Source organism: Triticum aestivum, chromosome 3D (genome assembly GCF_018294505.1).
Source record: "Triticum aestivum cultivar Chinese Spring chromosome 3D, IWGSC CS RefSeq v2.1, whole genome shotgun sequence".
Classification (NCBI taxonomy): domain Eukaryota; kingdom Viridiplantae; phylum Streptophyta; class Magnoliopsida; order Poales; family Poaceae; genus Triticum; species Triticum aestivum.
Window position 1 is genome coordinate 176456947 of NC_057802.1, and position 6299 is coordinate 176463245.

Consider the following 6299-nt stretch of genomic DNA (forward strand, 5'->3'; position numbering starts at 1 on the left):
CTCAGGAAATTCATTCGGCACAGGTTGCCTAACCATCTCGCAGGACTACCACGACCATCAAGAACCATGACCAGGCGCAACCCACCTTGAGGTAGGGCCTCGTGAGTCCCGCGCTGGCTCACGAGTGCCCAGACACACCTCGTCTAGCCCTGTCGTGCAAGCCACGTGTCAGGGCGGGGCTGTACACGCCCCCGGGGCTCTCCGTAGTAGGGAGTCCCCTCCCACGTACCAGTGGAAGCACCATGCTCCGTGCTGGCCATCGACACTGCCGAGGAGCGGCTATGCCCATGCAAGTGCGGAAGCGCTATGCTCTGCGCTGGTGATACACAACTGAGGGCGGCCTCATGGCCGTATCAACCTCACGGAGCCCTTGAGCTCAGTGTCTAGCCTCATCGCAACACCTCCCCTCGGGAGAGTCACGTGAGGGGGCTGGACACGGGGGCTGCGCCCAGATAACACCCAAGCGCACGCTTCCCTGCCAGGTCCCCCGGACCTGGTCGTCGCGCGCCCCTCCTGAGCCGAGCCTCGGCGAGGGCAAAGGGATGAAGGTCATTTGAGCGTCAAGGGCGACTCCTGAGCATCGCGACTCAGGAGCCTAACTGGCCACGTAGCCCCTCATTCCTTGGTCTTGTCCTGGTGATCCAGATGACCCAACGGTAGTTGAGGTATGCACGGGGCCGGGCCCTGTCGACGTAGAACACTAGACCTATTCCCGCATTTCCTTCCCATAAGCTGTTTGCGCATCAAGGGGGACTCCTGAGCATCGCGACTCAGGAGCCTAACTGGCCACATAGCCCCTCACTCCTTGGTCTTGTCCTGGTGATCCGGACGACCCAATGGCGGCTGAGGTATGCGCGGGGTCGGGCCCTACCGACGTGGAATGTAAAGCAAATGGGAAGGAAATCGCAAAATCTCAAGCAAATATTACAAGACATATGGTTCTTCCAATACCAAACGCAAGTTTAAGCGCCTCCACGAGGCACGGTACATGTTGCAGGAGTTAAGTAGGAAAGGAGCCACCGACAAGTCATTCCGTCATCCCTGGACACCGCCGTCGCCTGCAAGGGATGCTCCTTCTCCAACGGCATCGCCTTCACCTGTGCCACCAGCCGGAGTTGCAGGATCAGTAGCACCGCTGGTCGAGGGCGCGGGAGCGAAGGCACGAAACTTGTTCAGCAGGGCCTCCACCTGACCCTTCATGGCTGCGGCTGCGGCCCTGCAATTCTCGTCGTCCACAGGCTCTAGTAACTCGTTAAGGTGGGTGGCAGGGTCGCGAAGATGGAGGTGGCTGAAGACGCGCGTCAACGCGGCTGAGGAAAGGACGCGGGCTTCTTCCTCTGCCATGGGGCCGATGCCGCTCACGACGTCCTCAAGCGCATCAACCAGATAAGGAAGCAGCTGGGCGGGGCCCTCGTTGCTGGCGGGCAGCGGCTCCTCCAAGCCCTTCTCGTAGAGTGACCGCAGCGCCGTCCGAGACCTCTCCTCGAGGAGCTTGAAGGCCTCACAGTCCTCAGCCAGGACCTTCGCCTTGGCTTCAAGCTCAGCCGTCTCCGCCTTCAGCTTCTGCTCCAGCTCCTCCAACTGGCCGCGATCCATGGCCTACGCCTTCGCCAACTGCTCCAGCTCGGCGTCGCAATCCCTGACGGTGTCCTCTCAGGCCTTCATCTTCTCCTCCTCCGCCTTGCGGCCCCGGGCTTCTTTCGCGCGCTCCCTCCGCGCGGTCTCCACCTCGGCCTCCAACGACCAGCAGCAGTCCTTGGCGGCCTCGGCATCCTTCAGTGCCACCTCGCGGGCGGCCACAGCTTGGGCAATGGCCTCCCTATCCTTCTCAGAGTCCGTAGCATCCTGGCTGAGCGTCGCCCGGATGGACACATCGGAATGAAGCCAGCCAGAGACTAGCTCCAGGAGCCCAACCACCAGGCGACGGTCGATGCCTTGAAGATCTTCTCGCAGCAGGGTCATCGCAGAAAGAGCGTGCTCCAGAACGTTAGGGGAGGCCGGAGGACCCGGAGGAAGCAGTGCGGTAGAAGGGGGAGGAGGCGACGTCGTCACCATGGCCTGGGAGGATGGAGGCTCCTGAGCTCCCGCGATCACGGCGACCGAGCCAGGCGTTGGCACGTCTGGAGCCAGCGGGGCCACGGGGGCTGACTCCTCCTGAGGATGCTCCCCCAAACCTCGCAAGGATGATCGGGCTGGAGAAGCGCGAGCGGCATTGCTGCCCTTGTCCATGGAGAGGGGTGCGGCCACCGTAGGCGACCTGGTCCCGAGCTGCACCGCCTCGTCCTCCTTCCTCCTCTTCGCCGTGGGCGTCGGCCTAATTCCACAACGGAGAAGCGTCAAGGGCAAGTAGCAGAAGCAGGAACAAAACAGGGCAAGAACACTTACTGGTCTACCGCGGCTTAGTCCCTCCGCTTCGTAAGCTTGAAGCCGGAGAGCCTCGCAGCCTGAGGCGCAGGCGCGCGGGCTCCAAGAGCGGAAGAAGGGGCAGCGGATGGACCAGAAGCAGCTCCAAGCGGAGTCAGAGCAGGAGCGTCATCTCGACAGATCAACGCCGACCTACCCCTCGTCGGAACCACAGGCGGCTCCTCTCTCTCCGGGAGGACGCCGGCCTCGTCATCGTCATCAGGCAGGGGCGGAGGATGTCGGCCTTGCGCAAGGGGGAGGTCTCCCCCATCCCCTCGGGGGTCGCCACCGAGTCGTGCTCCTCGCCCTCCTCCTCTTCCTCCCCCCTGCGGGAGTCACCAGAAGACACGTCCACAAGCGCCGCCACCACCGGGACCACAAGGGGCGCTGACGGCACCAGGCCGCGCTCGTCAAAGGTGGGCATGGCGGCCGCAACCTGCGCCCCGTCCTTGTGAAGGAACAAGGGAACGATGGCACTCAGCGGATACTCTTGGTCATCCCCGACCAAGAGGCGGAGAGCCACAGCCAGCTCTTCATCAGACAAGGCCTCTGGACTCAGGCGAAGCTTGTCTGCTTCGCCCCCAAGCGTCCACAAGGGGCGCGAGCGTGCCTGGAGCGGAACCACGCGCAACGTCATGAATTCCCTCAAGAGCATGGCCCCTGTCAGCTTCGCCGCCTTCGCATTGCCCGGCCTCAGGTCCGCGGTCATCTTCTCCAGCTCCGACGCCGCCCGATCGTCAGTAAGCTTCACACGGGACCACCCCTCGTCAGACTGGGGCATCTCCATCGGCAACTTCAACCATGGGTGTACATACTTGGCATCCATCATGACCCACTTGCTCCTGAAGCGATCGACCTTTTTCCCGGCCTTCGAGATCGCGTTCGCCTTGCCAGCCGCGACGAAGTTGGCGCATCCAGAGGTGTGGCCGTCGTTGATTCGGAGGAAGAAGAAGTGGCGCAGCAGTGCCACGGACGGCATCACCCCGACATACGCCTCACAGTAAAAGGCAAAGATCGACAAGAGAAGAACGGAGTTGGGATGGAGATGGAGAGCTTGCAACCTGTAGTGACGGAGGACGTCATAAAAGAAGTCGGAAAAGGGGGGAACCAGGCCCGCAACGACGCTGCTCATAAAGAAGGGGTAGAAGGTGCTATTCGAAGCCTCCGGCTCGGCGGAGCCAGCCCGGAGCTCGGTTGTTGAATTTCGGGTTCTGGCAAAACCCTTGAGGTTCGAACAAGGCCCGCGACGACGCTGCTCATAAAAAAGGGGTAGAAGGTGCTATTCGAAGCCTCCGGCTCGGCGGCGCCAGCCCGGAGCTCGGTTGTCGGATTTTGGGTTCTGGCAAAACCCTTGAGGTTCGACCACTGGTGTGTGCACGAAGATCTCTCCCTACCTAATCACGCCCTCACCCTCGCCACGATCTCAAAGCTTAGCTCGACGAACCCGCAACACAAGAGACACGAGATTTATACTAGTTCGGGCCACCGTTGTGGTGTAATACCCTACTCCAGTGTGATGTGGTGGATTGCCCCTTGGGCTGAGGATGAACAGTAAATGGGAAGAACAGCCTCCTCAGGAGAGGTGTTCTTGTGCTTGGTGGCCTTGTGTGGGTGAGGATGATCTTAATCCGGTTCCTCCTACTATGGTGGCTAGTCCTATTTATAGAGGCCTGGTCCTCTTCACAAATATTGAGCGGGAACGGATGCCACAACAGCCAATTTGAAGGAGGACAACTAGTACAAGCTATCTTGACAAAAGGTGGTCTTCGCCTGTCAAAGGCTCTGGCGGTGACGCCGTCTTGGGCTCCACGGTGACCTCCGTCTTGCCGTCCTGCTGGTCTTGGTCTCGTTGCACCGATATGGAAACCTTTGCCTGATGCCTCGGGACTCCTCGCATGCGCTTCCCCCTTTAGCACCAAAGAGGAAACGAGGACACTGCGGGCGCTGGCGCCCGCCTGGCTCCAGTTGTCATGGCTTGCATCAGAGGAACCTCACGAGGTGTCCCTTTCCTTGATCTCTCCACCCCTCGCGAGCCAGCCTGGTGAGGTCACTCCCGAGGAGATCTTATGTCGTCCGCCTCGCGGGGCTTGGCCCCTCGCGAGGGACTTGAGTGTTTGTTGGTGAAGATGGGTCGTACAGGGCCGCTGGTGAGCCATGCCGTGGGCCGCAGGCAGGCAAGTCTGGGGAACCCCATTCCCAGGACGTCGACAGTAGCCCCCGAGCCCAAGGCACACTTGGACTTGGCTTCGAGGCGAAGCCAAAGGGCAAGTGCGGAGCGCCGCGGGCCCCAACAGCCTGCGACCTGGGTCGTCGCGTGGCGATTGATTGGACGTGGGTGTCTCCGCTTCCCCATGCTGCCTCGGCAACTGCCCGACTGACAAAAGGCTGGCCCGGGCTATGCTTGCCTTCATTGCTTTCCTTAGCCTTGCTCCAGATCCCCTTTCTCGCTCCTTGCTTCCAAAATCTCCAGATCTGCTTCAAACCTTCTCCGAGCTTTCGACCAATGGGGCCCCGAAAGGCCAAGGTTGCTGCGCTACCTGCTTGGTATGAGCCGGCTCTAGACACACCCAACATCTCGGAGAAGAACCTCGCTGCCACGCGCCTGCTAACGGCGGGGAAGAGCAACAAGAAGGGGAAGATCGAGCTCCGGGCTGGCTCCGCCGAGCCGGAGGCTTCGAATAGTACCATCTACCCCTTCTTTATGAGTAGCGTCGTCGCGGGCCTGGTTCCCCCCTTCTCCGACTTCTTCTATGCCATCCTTCGCCATTACAGGTTGCAAGCTCTCCATCTCCATCCCAACTCCGTTCTTCTCTTGTCGATCTTCGCCTTCTACTGTGAGGCGTATGTCGGGGTGATGCCGTCCGTGGCACTGCTGCGCCACTTCTCCTCTGGATCAACTGTAACGCCCACGATGCGGCTATATCTCCCACGTGTCGAGGCACGACTTAGAGGCATAACCGCATAGTGGTTTTGTCGCAAGAAGGGTCATCTTCACACAATCCCATGTAATGAACAAGAATGGGATAAAGAGTTGGCTTACAGTCGCCACTTCACACAATTCATGAATATAAATCATACATCATCCAAATACAAACATATAGACCGACTACGGTCAAGATCCAGATGAAAATAAGACAACCCCAAATGCTAGATCCCCGATCATCCCAACTGGGCTCCACTACTGATCATCAGGAAAAGACACATAGTAACGACCACGTTCCTCGTCGAACTCCCACTTGAGATCGACCCCATCATCTGTACTGGCATCGTCGGCACCTGCAACTGTTTTGGTAGAATCTGTGAGTCACGAGGACTCAGCAATCTCACACCCGCGAGATCAAGACTATTTAAGCTTATAGGAAAGGATGGTGTAATGAGGTGGAGCTGCAGCGGCAAAAGCATATATGGTGGCTAACATACGCAAGAGAGAGCGAGAAGAGAAGCAACGGAGCAGTCGTCATCTAGCAATGACCCAGAAGTGATCCTGAACTCCTACTTACGTCATACATAACTCAGACCGTGTTCACTTCCCGGACTCCGCCGAGAAGAGACCATCACGGCTACACACGCAGTTGATGTATTTAATTGGGTCAAGTGACAAGTTCTCTACAACCGGGCATTAACAAATTCCCATCTGCCTCATAACCGTGGGCACGGCATTCGAAAGATAATACCCTGCAGGGTGTCCCAACTTAGCCCATCATAAGCTCTCACGGTCAACGAAGGATAAACCTTCTCCCGGAAAGACCCGATCAGTCTCGGAATCCCGGTTTACAAGACATTTCGACAATGGTAAAACAAGACCAGCAAAGCCGCCCGAATGTGCCGACAAATCCCGATAGGAGCTGCACATATCTCGTTCTCAGGGCACACCGGATAAGTCAAGCTACGAGTAA